The 16,928-nt window shown below is 39.3% G+C and overlaps 1 long non-coding RNA gene across 1 annotated transcript; it reads left to right on the top strand.

The window, feature by feature from the left end:
* The first annotated feature begins 249 nt into the window (after nt 1–249).
* LOC124860052 lies at nt 250–917 on the top strand. Its single transcript, XR_007036267.1, has 3 exons — nt 250–369; nt 447–769; nt 847–917. It is a non-coding gene; the product is annotated as an uncharacterized LOC124860052 (long non-coding RNA).
* Nucleotides 918–16,928: the final 16,011 nt, after the last annotated feature.

Here is a 16,928-nt window from a genome sequence, read left to right as displayed (position 1 = left end):
GTTTTCCAGTTTATTAAGCAGGAAGTGTCTGTGCATGTTGTTGGGTTTCAAAGAACAAATCACCTACTAGTGGCATGGTGGTGGAATGATACCATTTTCACCTCCACTGTTGCCGCGTAAACAAAGATTGTAATTTAAACGTCATCTAGATGTGTTTTTCTTTAATTTTCCCAGCTTAGAATTTTCGGGGTCTGGGAAACTATCTCCTCTTCTGCCTGCTGCTCATTATGCTCTGGTGCCATTCTTATGATGGCACCAGAGCATGGTGGTGGGAAGCTGTGAAATGTGTTTCGCATCAAGCATCATCTCAGCAGGGTATACGAGTAGTATGCTGACAGCACTTCGACGCCTGAGTGTTAACCATCTGTGGTAAACTCTAGCCCTCTGTAGCTCATGTAATTCCTCCTGAGTAAAATAATCTTCCTTTTGTGTGTGCTCCTTCTCAGGTCGCCATTGAGTGCTGGATTCTGCTCCAGCTCACCATCTGGTTCCAATCCACCTACAAAGATTCAAGACGCCCTCTTTGGACAAGATTACAGCTGGCAGCATTCTGGCTCCTCTCTCTCAGAAAACCTGTAAGCGAACCCTGCTCACCCTCTACCGTGCCCGCCATCAACCCACACCCGGTGTCATACTTACCACCTTCCTGAAAACAACTTAACTCCTGCAAGGAGCTTGTCGTCCCAGATTAAGATCACCACCTCCTGACAAACTCTCCACTCCTAGGCCCCACTCACTTCCCCCCTGGTGGTTCATCTACTCATCACCTGTAAGCACAAGTTGTCATTGTTACCTGCACAATTTCTCAGAACTAATACTAACCAACCTGTCCTCCTCCTTGCACAGTTGAGGTGTTCCCGGTTCCGGATTCCACACAGTACAATCTTACCTGTTTCAATAAACCTTTTTCAGTCTCCTGAGTGTTTTCTGCATGTGCGTCAAAGCATTAGCTAAAACTATGACAGAACACTCAGGCCAATCTGACCCAGCCGACCCACTCAGGAGGGTTATTTCAGATTATGGACACCAGATCCAATCACTCATGACTCAACCCTGCATGCATTGATGGACCAACAAAGGAATACAAAACAGCTTGAACAGATTGCGTCTCTCCTGCAACATGCTTTCAGTATTCAGCCCTCAGAGATCATTATGCTGGTATGAGGAAGCCACAAGTGATTAGTCTGTACACAGAGTTGACGTCTCTTCAGAAAGGTTTCAATGAGAATGTCACGGACTATATTATGCGTGCAGAGACTGCTATCACGGCGCTGCGTAATGCAGGAGAAGTTTTAAGTGATGGCATGCTGACTGCCATGATTTTCAGAGAGGGCACAAAGTCCTAGAGTGTCCATCAGCCCCAGGCGAGCGCTGAGAGCTGAAACAGTGGTGTAGTTTTTGCAAGAGCTCCACGCACAAGTACTCAAACTGCCGATGGAAAAGGCGAGACAAGGTGAAGCTAGCTGTTGATGAGGAGGACCACACGTTCGCTTTCAAGGTAAAGCAGGTGGACAATGCTCAGATCAAAGACTTCGACTTGAGTTTTAAGCCTCAGAGCCATGTTTTGGAGTTGGCTGATGGAGAGAGGGCATCGTGCTGAAGAAGGGCAGCGCCAGAGTTTGCTTGAGGGACAGCAAGGGCTGAATTGTGGAGATGATGCTGATGGACACCTTGTACGTGCTATCATTTTCACAAGACATTTTTTTCGGTTAAAGCTGCAACTGCCCAAGGAGCTACAGTCCTCTTCAAAGATGGACAGAAGCAGCTCATTCACAAAAATGGTATGGTTTTTGTTATTAATGTTTATGACAGATTATTCAATTAAAAAACTGTTACAGACGCAGTTGATACATGCAATGCCTGCTATGACATTCAAAAGTGGCATGAAACTTTAGGTCACTGTCACCATGATATGTTAAAGTTGGACATTGTGGTAGATGGAATGGAAATTAGAGGTAAAAATGAGAAGTCTGATGTGAAATGTGAAGTATACATTAAGGGTAAATTTATTCAGACCAGGAGTAGAAACCCTGATGAGAAAGCTAAAGCTGTACTTGATCTGGTACATGCTGATCTGGCTGGACCTATAGAACGAGCAGCTAAAGATGGGTTTAGATATACTTTGGCTATTACAGATTATTATTCAAGTGCTATTTTTACCTATTTCCTGAAGGCTAAGAGTGATAGTGTTAAAGGCACAGAGAAGTTCATTGCAGATCTGGCACCTTATGGGAAAATCAAATGTATAAGATCAGATAATAGAACTGAGTTCACTTCTAGAGAGTTTCAGTCATTGCTCAGTAAACATATCATAAGACATGAAACTTCAGCCCCTCATTTGCCCCATCAGAATGGTACAGCTGAACAAACCTGGAGAACTGTGTTTGAAATGGCAAGATGCATGTTAATTGAGAATAAGCTGCCTAGAGATTTATGGACATATGTAGTTCAGACTGCTGCTATAATCCATAATAGATGTTACAACAGACATGTGTAGCAGACTCCATATTACATGTTAACTGGAAAGAAGCCTGGCCTTTCAAAAATGAGAACTTCTGGATGTGAAAGTTATGCATACAAATATGACAAGAAGAAGTTAGATCCACGTTGTGAAAAGGGAATATTTGTTGGCTACGACAAAAATATTCTTGCATATCTTATCTTTTATCCAGACACTGGCAAGGTACTTACGAGTAGGCTAGTAGAGTTCACAATAAAAAGTTCTAATGAATGTGACACTCAGACTGATGAAGATATACACGAGAACATTTTGCTGTTGACACACTCTGTAAGGCTAGATATGTAGCAAAAGGCTATAGTCAGGTTGCTGGCATCGATTATAATGAGATTTTTTCCCCGACTGCTGATATGACATCTGTGTGTATTCTAATGCAACTTGCTGCTCAATATGATTTGGAATTGCACTAAATTGATGTCAAAACGGCATATTGACATGCTCCTATTGATTGTGAGGTATTTTTAGAATAACTTGAAGGATTTGAGGTGGTAACAAAGACAGGGGAGAAATTAGTCTGTAAGCTTAATTGTTGGTGGCCCCAATTGTCAATAAAAGGCTACAGGTTGCTCTAGGGAGCACTGCATCCAGGCCAAATGTAATTGAAGGCTGCATTGTTTTTTCTCCATTTGTTACTGGTGTTTCCAGCCTTTTATAGATACAGGTTTTCTTCTTCAGTGTTCTCTTGTTTTCAATCGTTCACCTCAATCATTTCCCCATGATGTTAAGATTTCATTTATTCTTGGTCTGCTAATGGGTAAAGCTTTAAGATGGGCAGAAGCCTGCTTTACTAATTATAAGCAGTTTGGTAGTACATATGATTAATTTCTTCAGGATTTTAAGCAAACCTTCTCTACAGAAACAGATCAGATGAGTGTAGCCCGCCATCTGTGGTCACTCAGAAAAATCTACCAGTTTTAGAATTCTCCATTGGGTTTCACACATTGGCAGCAGCATCAGGTTGGGATTCCTGTGCTCTTAAGGCTGCATTTTTTTCAGCCCTTAGACAAATCTTTAAAGGATGAAATAGCCCTTAAAGATGAACCAAAAACCTAAATGAATTAATCACTGTAGGTACCAGAATAGATAATAGAATGACAGAAAGAAGAACATTTAGACTAAAGAGACCTGCTGTGAGACCCCAGTTGCCTCTGAGTAACCCATCTCGGTCACATTCCAACCCGTCCATTCCCGAACCAGAATCCATGCAGACTGGGTGTACTCGGCTTATTCCCAAGGAGCGACAACATCATAGGGAGTCTAACCAGTGCATCTACTGTGGTTCCGCAGATCATTACATCGTCTCATGTCCAGTCCGGCCAAAAGAGAGGGACCCTCTCTTTTGGCCGGACTGGACATGAGACGATGTGAGGGGAGAGCTGGCGGACCATCACCCCAATTCTATGTCCCCTCATTTCACCATGCCAGCAATAATCATATTGAACAATGACAGCCTCAGTCTCTCCGCTTGATCTAGATCTTGTCTCCAAAGCCAAAATCGAAACGGTGCCCCTCTCTACACCTCTCAGCCATTGACGGGAGGGTCCTTCAAAGAATCACCTACCAAACCAAACCCCTTGAACTGATCATTTTAGGTAATCACAGGGAACATATTACCTTTTTCATTTTTCACTTTTCACAATCATCTGTTGTCTTAGACTTCAACTGGTTACAACAACATAATCCACATTTAAATTGGTCTAAACTCCGCATTGACTCCTGGTCCACCAACTGTCTCTCTTCCTGTTTACTGTCTGTCGTTCCTTCCAGGGCTAACCCATTGATCTCAGCAGAAGCTGATCCTGTCGACCTCTCTCTGGTACCTGGAGTACCATGATTTGAGACAGGTTTTCAGTAAAACCAAGGCACTCTCATTACCTCCACATTGCCCATACGATTGTGCTATAGATCTCCTTCCATCCAGAAGATTGTTCAACATCTCTTGTCCAGAACATGAAGCCATGGAAAGCTACATAAATTAATCTTTGACCACTGGAATCATCCGTCATTCATCCTCCTGACAAACTCTCCACTCCTAGGCCCCGCTCACTTCCCCCTCCTGGCGGTTCATCTAATCATCACCTGTAAGCACAAGATCCCCTCGTTACCTGCACAATATCTCAGAATTAATACTAACCAACCTGTCCTCCTCCTTGCACAGTTGAGGTGTTCCCGGTTCCAGATTCCAGACAGTACAATCTTACCTGTTTCAATAAACCTTTTTTGGTTTCCTGAGTGTGTTCTGCATGTGGGTCAAAGCAGTAGCTAAAACTATGACAAGAATACATTTAACTGTTTTTTTAAGCAATATTTGTAGCTCCTCCAATGCTGTTAAGATTCCCTCATAGTGCATAACCAACTGGTGTTTTTCTCCTTTTGTTTTCACTCAATAGCTACATTTCTGAGTGACAATCTGGCAGCTTAGTAATTTTTCCCTGAGGCGCAGCTTTGAATGACAGCCCTCCATGACAGTTTTATTTTTCCAATGGTTCCCCATTAATCTTCTAACTTTCTTTTTTGTTGCTTTTAAAAGTTTAATTTGGCTCCTTTAAAAATTATTTTAATGCATGGTATTAGGGGTTTTCTTTAAAAACAGTGTTTGGCTGACAGACTTTTGAGAAAAAGGGGGTCACTGAACTCTGACTATCACACATCACACCATGACAAATGCTTAAGTAACATTTAGAGTCACTGTCTGACAAAGCAAACACATTAGGGAATATTTAGTCTGTCATCTTTAATCGTTTTACCTTGCATGTTCAGATGCAATTAAAGATGTATGAGTCTGTGTTTTATTATTATTATCAAGCCACATTTCCTGGTGTTCTCCTGAAATGACTGAAATGCTGAATCCTAGTTATAAAAATACAGCAAGGTGGGGAGAGGGGATGTCCCTTTGTAGTTATCTTAATTACCCGAGGCTTGGCCAAAATGCAAGTCTGTAGATGTACAAAGCACATAGAAATAAAACAAAAACTACTTGCAGCTGTAGTGGAAAGTGGTTCTACAAAGTTCTAACTATAATGGACTAAAAGGCAGCATTCTGGTGTTACCTGTGGTAAACATTTCTTTTTACAGTCAGTTTCACAGGTCTCATTTTTATGTTTGTAGTTTTTAAAAATATGCTGCCATTGCCAAAAATCTCAAATGGATCCACCAAAGCCAGTCAGGAGGAACAGCTCCTAATTTCAGATTTTCCTACTGGAGCAGAAGAATAGTAGAGGGACATAAGGACTTGGCAAAAAGACTAAGAAGTGGCTATTTTTAAATAATCTCTGTGCCTGTTGCAGCTTGGTGCCGTGACTCTGTCAGTTTAACTTCTGACAAAACTCAGGACCTCAGGTCTCCCACGCTTATTTAATGAACTCTTCTGTGATCTGATCACCATGGAAAATTTCATTAAAAGTCTGTCTTGACATTTTTCTCTGCTTCTCAATTACTCACAGTAAGATGTAGAGAGTATAAACCCAGGCTTAGCCACTAAGGAAGCCTGTGTAAAAGCAGAAATCAAAAGATAAAGAAGACATGTGCAGAATTAGCTATCGAAAGGGCTGTCAAATCATTCAATGTTTTTATAACAGTTATTTTTTAAACTGTCAGGGCTTGAGTTTCTGTTGCATGTTTTTGTCTGTGTTTTTTGACTCCTAGTAGGCGCTAGTGCTCAGCAGTGGTGGAGACAGGTGTTTTCCATCTTGGTGATTACCTGGAGTACTTAAGCAGGAAGCAGCCAGCATCTCGTGCCAGCCTCGTATTAATTAAGTTTATGTGACTTTGCCTTCGATGTTTAACTTGTTCTTTGTTCTTCTTAGTGAACTGAAGCGGCGACTACCTGGAGGTTACCCAGGCTGGCCTCGGTGGCTTCGTTCAATCACTAACTACGTTTTCAAGGACCTTCCAAGGATTATACCGGCGACTACCTGGAAGTTACCCAGGCTGGCCCCGGTGGCTTTGTTTCGCACTAGCCTCGCTCCTAGGATCTCCCCAGGAAGGATCTTCCACACACACCTACCTGACGCCGAACTCTGGAACTTCCCTGTCTGGCTGCTTCCGGACCCGGATTCTCCAGAGACCAGTCTACCTAACCTGTCCACCCTCCACCTCTCCGCTGATGCTTCGCCTGCACTCCAAGCTCTAACCCAAGTAACTAAGAAATCATCGGACTTACCACTGACTCCATATTCATTTCTTCTCCAGTCCGAGTCCCTCTCCTCCTGGCAGATTGCCTTCTCCCTCCTAGTAAGACATTTCACATTTAGGTTCCGGTTTCGTTTACTGTGCCACTTACCTGTAGTATTTCCTTACAGTTGTTCCTGCACACCATACCGATCCATTCTCCTTAAATAAACCTTTTTTTCAAAATTGTACCCGTTTCCCTTGAGCGTGATTCTGCATGTGGGTCAGAGCCATACGTAACACTATGACATAAACTTGTTTACATCTGCATTGTTTAGATCTGCAGACATTTTACCCAAATTTTCATTATGGCTTGTGATTCTAATTATTTTCTAAATCTATTAGAAATGTTGCAAATTCAAACAGACACAACAAATAGGTAATATCTGATAAATCTAGATTTAATCTATGTCAGGGTGATTGGTATATCATCTGAAAAAAAGCAGCAGATGAAATTATGCATCCATAAAGGCTAGTGCACACTACACAAGCCTCTATGGAAGGTGCTTTTATGGAGCATTCCTTTATTTAGTTTGTTCATTATTCATCAACATTATGTTTCAAACTGGCAACTGGGGAAAACTGAATGGCTGATTGACCATATTTATTATGGAAATGTCAAAAACACGTCTCAGAAAGCATGAGACTGGTTCATATTCTACTGATGGATGTGCCAGACATCCAGACATGAACCTCATAATTAAAATTTTAAAAATGTGCTGTACAAGCCCTTACATTTCAAGATTGATCAACAAAATATCTGAGGCTTTTTCATTCTTTTCCCTGCCACGGAGCCCATCTACAATACCAACAAAAGCTCTTTAGGAGACAAGCTATGGAATTGTTGCCTGAAGTCCAGGGTTTATCCTGTGGACATGCATATTTTCAAGTTATCCCATCCATGTTCGCAATAAATCTGAAAATTAAACATCTCAAGTTATGAATAAAACATATTGTTTTCATTAACTTGAAAGGCCTTTTATCGACTCTTTCATGATGATTTAACAATGAACTGTAAAAGTTGGATTATTTTTCCCTTTTTTCTTCATTGCTGTCTTATTATCTTTTCTCCTGCACCAATATCCTCCTGATGCACACAGACACACACTTCCAGACACATTACTAAGCATTAGGTCTTTTCTAGGTTTTTCTCTACTCTTTGCTACATTGTTGTTTTTTATGGAGTCTTCCTATATGAAAAGCTCTTTCAGCAGGAAGGCAGTCATGACACCTCTGTGCCCTTGAGATGTTCTACTGCTCCCCCAACAGATTCTATATACCAGCAGCTGTTGAGTGATCCTTCATTCCAATTCATTTATCCATTCCAACAGGCAGTTTGTGCTTTGAAAATTTGTATTTGGAAACATGTTTCCCAGCTGAAATTAAAATAATTTGTTCCATCCCCCACCCACAACCTGCCTCAGAGGACTACCTGTTTGACATGATGGAGATGACTATATTTGTTTTATGTTTTTTGAGCGGAAAAAAACTTCCATCAATGCTGAACAAAAGACTTCATGGCGTGTTCTTAATCTTGGAGGATTGCGGTGGGCTGGTGCCTTTTGCCAGTGGTCATTGGGCGAGAGGCAAGGTACATACTGGTCAGGTTGCTAGGCCATCACAGCGCAACACAGAGACACACAGGACATGAGGAATTTAGAGCAATTTAGACAGACTAATCAAACCAACAGTCATGTTTTTGGATTGTGGGAGGAAGCCGGAGTAGTTGGAGAGAACCTATGCATGCGTGGGGAAACATACTAATTCCATGCAGAAAGATCGAAGGTTGAAACCATCTTGCTGAAAGGCAACATGGCTATTAACTGTGCCATCGGACAGCTCATTGTAATTATGAGTATTATTATTAGCATTATTACTAATCTTTAATAGAATGAAATCAATACCAAACATTTCACAGTATACCTTGTCAGGAGTCCAGAAAAGATGAACATGCATCAACATATAATGCCTTTTAAAATCTTGGCAATGCCAATTTCATAATACGACAAAATGTACAGCAACTATAGGTGCTTGTGTACAATTGTGAGTTATACACTGGTATTGTTACTGTTACTGGCAAATGCTTTGTAAAACCGTAATAAATGTAAAATAGTGTGGATAACTCTAACCCTTGTATAGTTTATGTTTTGTAAATGGGATTAAAAAAACATGTACAGACCATCAGTGTTGCCAGACCTATTTTACTCGCACACATGGGCTGAACAGGTCATTAATTCCATAAAGCCATCAACTTACTAATATATGTCTCACACTGTTCCTCTTTGGCCAGGGGGCTGCTGCTTCTGTGCATCAGGGATGACCTACCTCTGTGTGGGGCGTATGGCTGTCCTGGGGTGGTGCCTTCCAGAAACGAGTCCACCTGTCCTTTGCTGCTCTTGGGTGATGTGTGTTGCAGGCCTTCTACAGTTCTCGCCACTAACGACTCTGCACCTCCTGGTGACAAACTCACACACATATATCTACTCAACACAAACACATTAATTTCCACATATACGCACACACACACACACACACACACACACACGCAGCGACACTTGTCATACAAACACTAGTTTGATGCTGGATCCAGTCTCAATTAAATAATATATTGTATTTGTAGAGCAAATCTGCCTTGGCACATGTAGGTATATGGTATGGCTGGAATGTTGTTACGGGACATGGGAAAGAAATTTATTTTGTTTTTGCTATGGATCCTTTAAACCATAACTGATTTATAAACCAAACCCTTTGGGCTACTCTGGCAGTAAAATAGAAACAAATCATTCAAGATATTCCAAAGTAATCTCAGTCAGAAAATAATTTTTGCTTCAACGTGTTACCTCTCATCAGATTAAAATGTTTTTAACCTTTTTTTTCAAAATTATTGTTTTGAACATCAGTAGATCACTATGGAATAAGCGGTAGAAAATGACTGACTGACTGACTGACATCAGTAGATGCTCAGTTTAAGTTTCTTGTTTAGAGACCTCAAACAAGGAATTACTTGCAAGGACTAGATTACTTCCATCAATATAAAAAATATTGTTTTTAAAGTGCTATTGGGTTTTAGGCTGTTCTCATAGAGGTAATCTTAAAGTTTATTCAAATTTCTGACAGTAAATACACATTAAGACCTGAATATTTGTTTTTTTATTTAAAAATAACTCCACCCTTATTACATTTTATCGCCCACAACAAAGAAGCTGCATATCCAATGACTATCAAAGACTTGGTCTGCTTGTTCACTGGAACTGATTTAACATAGCCACAATTTAGTGTGGTTCCTCTTAAATTTTATAACAGATTGCTCTCAGTCGCAATGATGCAAACTCTTTATTTTTGTGCTGATGTTGAACTTAAAGACATACATGCATGCACAAACACATGTAAACACACATAAACATCAAGCATTCATTCTCTGGGTGTCTCTAGTGAGTTTGCTGCCCCCGCGACCCGGTCCCCGATGAAGCGGAAGACGACGAGTACGAGTATATATATATATCTATATATATAATATACACACATGGATACATACATGCATGCATACAAATATACATACGTATGGACTCCTTGGTTTCAGCTCCTCACCAAGTTTTGCTCCCTTTTGCCACCTATTTGCAGCCAGACCCTTTTTGTTCTGCATAACAGTGGTTTGTTGTTGCAAGTGTTTAGAGAAGCAAATGTTGAGGCTTGTATCATTCATGATGAGTGATGTTACTGATGATGTCTGAATCATTGCTGTGTGCCACTTTTAAAAAAGTAGTTCAAATTTTGATGCAACATATTGACAGATATTTTCTCAGTACTTTAAAATGCTGTAACTGTGATGCCAGAATGTTTGAATAAGCTGAACAAAAAAATGCCTTTGAACACAAAACATTTCTAACTGTTTTGTTTTTTCAACATTCAGAATTAACTTGCATCTGTAACGTGCAGATATCAACTAAATAAAGAAAACACATCCCATAAAACAATCTAGAAACAAACTTAAGGATTACATCAGGATCTTTATACACTTGGTCTATTTGAATATGCTGGTTGTTATTTGATCTGTCATATGTTGGCTTTTTATTTCATCATGCTTACACACTGATCACGTCATCTCTCAGAAAACAAAGTCAACCTCAGTTAAATGCAAAACCAGTGAACCCAAAGGGACACCTTTGCCCTGTGAAGTGATGAGTCTCATTAACATAGTTATAGTTAAAAGTCCTCTTTTTTAGGGCTGGTGATTTAAAAGGAAAAACGTAATAACAGGGTCAAGGTTAAAGCAAAGTCTGATGGCTGCTGATCATAAATTCCATCTGAGAGAGACAACTGAGGCAACGCTCATCTGATCAGTCTCAGCTGGTTGCCACAGAGTTTGTTCAGAAGCCAATTCTACATGTGGCACCATGCTGTTCCATTTGTGTGACCTATGAATGACTGGTTCTTTACTGAGCTATGAGTCAGTGTCTGAGCACATCATTAAAATAAAGCAGAAATCACTCTAAAGATATGCAGGAATATTGTGGCAAAAACAAGCAGAAAAGAATTCTACAAACTGCTTTACCAAGAAACACAAAACATGGCTTGAAAAGACGATGAACACAATAAGGCTGTTTAGTTCACTCAGCTGTGGTTTAGGTGCATGTTTGAAGCAAAGATGTGGGAAAATGTCACATATGTTGTGTGATCCTCAGCCCCACCATTTTATAGGTGGAGATTGTGGTATGGGAATCAATCATTTCTATTTTACAGTTTTATTCTCCATTGTTTAGAAACAACAACAATAATAACAAAATACACCCCATAAAGGCAAGGGGTTTTCTCCCCTGAATCTAGTTTCTAGTTTATGTTAACTGGCTACTCTAAAATACCCACTGGTGTGAGTGCATAATTTCTTGGTCTTGTCAGAATATGCGTTCAGATAAGGATTGTTTGTCAGATTAGGAATACCTTTTGAAAGTAACAACCTTTAAGCAGGTATTAAACATACATTTCATAAAGTCCATATAATGTGTATCACTTAGTGAATAAAATTACTGATTTTCTTTTTTTTATTATTATTTATTCCGTACAGCCCTGTCAGTTCGGTAATCACATGTACCAAACAGATCTTTTCCAAAAAATCTTTCCAAGAACATAATAAACAAAAATTAATATCGGCAATTCAAAGATTCTCCTTTACTGCTGGTAGAAGTAAAAAAAATCATGCACTTTTTTTTGTTGTTGATTGAAGCATACTGAAAATGTACCAAACCATAGATACCATATGTATAAAGCCCTCTGACTAATAATCAGGTCACATAGATGCTATAATGAACAGTGGTGAGAACCCAAAATTACCCACCAAACAATCAGAAACACATTGAAAACAGTATGGCAGAGCACATGTGAGCCAATAGTCATGGACTTATCTAATGGTGTTGTGACTCCAACTCACCTCACCTGGTAAACAATCTCCAAAATCTGGATTTATTTTCATAGTTTTGCCAGTGTGGGGATTCCGTGATGTGTTCTAGGGCATTAAGATAAACTGAGTTTCCAGCAAATTACATGCAGACATGGCAACTGTGGAAATGTATTTGTCGAATAATCTTCATATTGTCATTTCAGACATAATATGATGCACAAAGCATGATATATCAAAAATTTGTTTAATCTCTTACAGTAAGCCTAGGTGTGAGAATAGTCCATCCAAGCAGTACTAGTCACATCTCCTGATTTCAAAGCAGTACCCCTCCACTTTTTGTGCAGGTTACAATTTTAGTTCTAAGATGTGTTACAAATATATGCTGTAAGCATACATGCAGGTATAAACAATCTTGTTATTCTCAGAACAAATATGAAATAGGATGGAATGAGAGGGGTAGTTGTCCCCTTTAGTAAGAAAAACAGTGTTTTAGTTGTTCTGTGCTCTAAGCTGCCCTGGCTAATGGCTATGTAGATTGTTTACTCTCCCTTTGTGTTATTATTCAACTAATAAATACCTAAGGACAATAATCATTCTCAGCTCATTCCTAGTAGAAGGATAGTATTTAAGTAAAGAGCATCATGTAAATGTGCCTGCTGTGACGGCTTCTCTGGGAGACCTCATGCCGTTTGTTTACATAAGCATTTGAAAATTTAAATGATTCATTAAAATTCTAATGAATTTCTCTGCTGAACACCTACAAAATGGTCATCTCACATCATAACCAAAATAACAACAGAAGATGCAACATACCATTATGGGCACATAGGTGTCCTTTAGCTGCTCAGTCAGCTTAATCTTCTTGTTGTTGTGGCCTATACATTTACCGCTGTTTTTCCTCATGTGTCTTAACAGCAGTATTACCATTTTATTCATCACTCTCAGACCGTCACTGTATAAATTTTCATGGTATTCTAGGAATAATTCTCCTTCGATAACATTTGTGCAGGGAACCCTTATGTTGTCATTTTGACTTCTGGAGCTGTCTTCCCCTGCTACACTGGACCTGACGTGAGTGTTCAGCTGTTTCCATGTTTAAGTGTTTTTTTTTGTTTTTTTTTTCTCAAAACCAAGGCCCTAACTGGCCAAAATACATAAAATATTGAAAGGAGGTATTAGCGGTGAGATAGGGCCTTTAAGCAAACGAAATGGATAACTTGATAGACTACTTGTTATAGATGAGCATGGACTTGTTTGAGATTTATAGTATTATCAGAACCTTGAGAAAAATTTTCCATTTTCATTGTATTGCTAAACTGGAATTATAGCTCATTTTTGTTGAAAGTTATTAGTAAGTTTTTTGTTTATGACCCAAATCTATTTGATTTTTGATTAACATTAGATAAAGTGATTTTACATTAAAATGACAACACCAAAAAAGATTTAAATCTGAATTTAGGCTCTTGTACATGGGTATCTTGAAATAAGTGATATTTAAAATAGAGAACCATAAGATGCATCGGTTAATACATCTGGTAAAAATCTTTATGTACATTTTTTGCCTTTGAACACACACCCGGTTTTTATCATCAACTGTGTTGTATTAAACACTACAACCCCACAACCCGTAAACAAGACTGAATACTCTGCAGTGAAGACATTGTGAATTGGTGCCACTAACAGGCAGATGAAGTTTTGACAAACTTAGATCCAAGAGCTCAATTCAATTCAGGTTATTTATATAGCAGCAATTCACAACAAATATATAATCTCAATGTACTTTAGAAGACAGTTTTATATAGCTTGTATTAAGCAAAGAAAGTCTGTAAATAAAAGGATGCAGTATCAGTAGCAAGCAGCCGGAAGTGTGGTGAAGACAATAAATAGAAAAATTAAGCTTCCATTGTTCAGCTGCTACACTGGTGCGACACTTGGCCAAATAATTATCACACTAAACAACTAGGGGCAAACATAGACAGTAAAAATAGAAATCCCTCACACACAATTAGAATATTTATAAAACAAATAAATTAAAGTTATTTTATGCATAATAATACACAGAGGGCTAAATGAACACCACCCCAAATTTCTTTTTAGTCATCTTTACAACAGATTATTAAAAATGTATTTATTTGCCATACTGTCCTTTAAAATATTACTTAAATATCTAGAAGTGAACATGGATAAAGGTACAGTACAAAAACAAGAAATGTAAAAAATCTTGTGAAAAATAATTTAAAAAATACCTAGTTCTTGAAATTAAAACATTATTTATCTTTCTTTAATAATGTCACATTGATTTTCTGGCTTACTTTGTTTCAAACTCTTATTCAAATGAGGAGATATGACATGAAGGCCTAAGTCAGACTAAAATCTTCAAGTCTTTAGTCAATGGTTCTGAGTCAAAAATGGCAGGTGACTTATTCTGCATAACATTACTCAAATTATCCCACACATGTTCAAAGAAGTGTAAGAATATGTCAAAACAAGAATAGATTCTGAAAGTAAAGTAACATATTTTATGAACAGGTGCAATTGTCATACATAATCTCAGTACACATTTGTTTTCTGGTTTCTGGCACCAGAACTTAGTCCAGCTGAATCCTGTGTTATTGCAGCTCGAATCAGTAACTCAAAATGTTTAGTTCAGTCAAGTATCTTTTCTAAACACTTTTAACTGGCACCGGTGCTGTGTCGGGCGTTATTTAGGCAACATCTCCCTTCTCTATGACTATTAGCAGAAGATTAAAATTATCTTGGAGAATTACTATAGTAAAATGTGCATTATTTCAGTGAATTGCACTACAGGATTGGCTCCCTAAAATTAAAACCTGGAGAATTACTTTACATCTGGTGATTTAGAGATCTGTATTTCAGTAACATATCGTGGGGTACACTGTGTTAGAGACACAGATAGATAAAATAGGTTTAAGAGGAACATATATAAACATGGTCTATTTTGGAGGTGACCTACTAGTAAAGCTTCTCACTTTTAACATATTTTTATTGGAAAATATGTCAGAAAGGATCTGAAGATGTTGTAAATAACATTATTATTAATGTTGTTTAGGTAATTGGTCAGCCGATCTGGTTGGGCAGCCAGCCTGCAGTTGGTTGCTTCAAAGACAAACTCAGCAGACATCTTCTCAACTGTAATTTCAATCTGAAAATACTCACAAAGAGAGGGATGGCAATTAGAAAAGTTTTAATGATGAGAAATTACATGGTTATTTCTTTGGCGCTTGGACCTGGGAGGAAGACATGAATGCTGAGAATGACATGAGCTAAGATGATCAGTTGTAAGGCTTAGATTTAAATATGTCTCCCCCCTGATCCGACACTGGAGGTGGATTGGCGGCCAGGGAGCAAGGAAGCCAGGCGTAGATGTGAAGGAAGATGGTGGAGGTGGGGTGGAGGAGGGATGAGCTCAGCTGACAAGCGAAGATGAACACGGTAGAAGCTCCTTTAAAAGCAAGGCGTCGGAAGGTGATTAGATGGAGAATCAGACGGACAGGATGCTGATTGGAAGGCTGGGAGACGCAGTCACTGGAAGGTGGAGGCGGTGAAGGTGAGTCTTTCATTCTTTCATTCTGAATTTTCGTCAAGGACATTTCTCTTTGCTCCATACAACTAGAGACAACTTCAGTCACTGGCAATTTTTCTGGCATCTCTGTTTTTACTTCATGTTTACACTGAAAGGCTTGTTCTGAGTTTTGCGTGCTATAATGTGTGTGTGTGTGTGTGTGTGTTGGGGGGGTTGGGGTGGGGGGGTAGTGTGCATGTCTATATAACCTTGTGTGGATCAATCCTAGACAGAACACCAACATTGTGTGGAAATTTTACCCGGATCACACAAGGGGAAATTATTATGTGGGTTAATGGACAGGTTTAGGACTGAGGTATGAACCGATTAGGTTTAGGGTCAGGGCTAGACTTTAGCAAAGAAATGAAAGTCGATTTCAAGGTATAGACAGCAGACACTTCAAGTGTGTGGGTGTGTATTTGTGTGTCATTTATTTTAGCCCAAATAAAATGACATGTGCCATGTTATGGAGGACCGATCCTTAGAAATTTAAAAATAAAAGCAGAAATATATATATTTTGTTTTTCCTTTTCCTTACACATGCGTTTTCCTCAAGAAATGTAAATGTTTTGTTTTTCCTTTTCATTACACACACAAACACAAACACACACAAAGATGGGGAGCGCAGCGGCTTCCAGATGTCAACACGGCACATCAAAGTTTCAATAACAAGGTTACATGCACATATCATTCAGAACACATTAGATTAAATAGCGAATCTCATCGCACTAAAACCTTGTATTCTGCCAAGGCTTCTAAGAAAGGAATAAAAATAAAGGATGGGTATTACTTGTTGTCGGCTTTCTTCTGAGTGGCGAGTGAGAGGGGAAAAAGGGGGGTGAAGCATTGCTGCGCGTCCGTAGTTAAACTCCAAGAAAGCGGTCAATCTTCGTCCTCTGGCCTCCTTGGCGAAAAGGAAAAAAAAGTGATCTGACCATCAAAGTCGACTTAGGATAAAACATGGTGGCGGTTCGTCTCCTCAAAACTCCGTGTTTTTAGTTACGTGTTAAACTCACGTCTTCGATCGGCAAGGTGAAATTTCTTGCCTTCTTAGTCCAGAAACCTCAGTTATGAATTGTTCGTTGGCCAACGAGAGAGAATAAATTAAATCCACTCGGGACTCTTCTCCAGGTGATGCTTCAGATGTTGGTGATCGGGTCACAATCTCCAGCTGAAGGCGAGTGTTCAAAATGGAGGCCCTGTTATATAGCGTCTTGTGACGTCAGACTTGGGACGCCCCGTCATATCAGTCGTAGTGTCCG

This window comes from Girardinichthys multiradiatus, chromosome 23 (assembly GCF_021462225.1).
Source record: "Girardinichthys multiradiatus isolate DD_20200921_A chromosome 23, DD_fGirMul_XY1, whole genome shotgun sequence".
Taxonomy (NCBI): domain Eukaryota; kingdom Metazoa; phylum Chordata; class Actinopteri; order Cyprinodontiformes; family Goodeidae; genus Girardinichthys; species Girardinichthys multiradiatus.
Note: the sequence above shows the minus strand (reverse complement) of the source record. Positions and strands in the feature narration are given on the sequence as shown.